The following is a 1,094-nucleotide window of genomic DNA, read 5'->3' on the forward strand; positions in this document are numbered from 1 at the left end:
TTGCTTATGAACCAACTGAAGTACCCACGTGAAAGTGAATTCAGATCTGTTATTCAAAAAAAAAAAAAAAAAAAACTGTATAACAAGTCAGTATAAATGCAATATGAGGAAATTATATATATATATCGGGATAAAACAAAATGTTTTGATGAGAAGAACTGATGGGAAGAAAAGTGGAGTAGTTAAGTCTCAACAAGTTAAAGTAAAAACACTACTACTTTGTTGCTATCAAACTACGTTGTGGTTCCCCTTAGTTTGGAAGGGTAATCTGATAGGTGTTGTTGGCAATAGAGTAGTGGATTGGACGGTGATGGACAAGACGTATCGAGAGGTCAAATAAAGTGGCCATCAACCTCATCGTAAAGGAGGAGCTTAATAAGAACAACTTTGTGTTTCATGCGCATATTTGATAAAGTGACTGAAATCACATGATGAAAAATAGGCAGCAGGTTTCGCAGAAATCAATGGACAAAGCTATTCTCTCTCAACTAACTTCATGTTCAAAAGTAAATTCTTAAACATCATCCTAAATACAAGGAAGCATCATGGTACACATTACAACTATCTATAACGATAACCCTCGCACACTTACTAGAATTAAATCCAAGATGGTATCTATATACTTATTTAACCAACCCTTTAAACAAATAGCCCTACTCCATATAAAATATTACACAAAATGCCACTATATTTTAATACAAAATATAATAACAGAATCTTAATATTAATTTGTTGTAACCTGAAAATGATTATCCAAAAAATAGTAATTATTAATTTATTAGATTACAAGAAATCATTAATAAAATAATTTCGAAATTATTTAATAAAATAATAATAAAATTATTTCGAAATTATGTAATAAAATAATTAAACAGATTCTATTTATTGTTTCAGAAATCTTAGGAAACAATAACAAACTATTTACAAAATTATAAAACTTAAATTTATTTATAAAACTAAGATTAAATATTTACATATCTAAATCATTTAATAATAACAAATATATATTAAAATTAGGATACAACATTGTTTATATTTTTAAAATATATCTATATACTTATTTAAGCTATGTTGTTAAAAATTTAACCAGTTCT

This window comes from Camelina sativa, chromosome 9, assembly GCF_000633955.1.
Source record: "Camelina sativa cultivar DH55 chromosome 9, Cs, whole genome shotgun sequence".
In the NCBI taxonomy this organism is placed as follows: domain Eukaryota; kingdom Viridiplantae; phylum Streptophyta; class Magnoliopsida; order Brassicales; family Brassicaceae; genus Camelina; species Camelina sativa.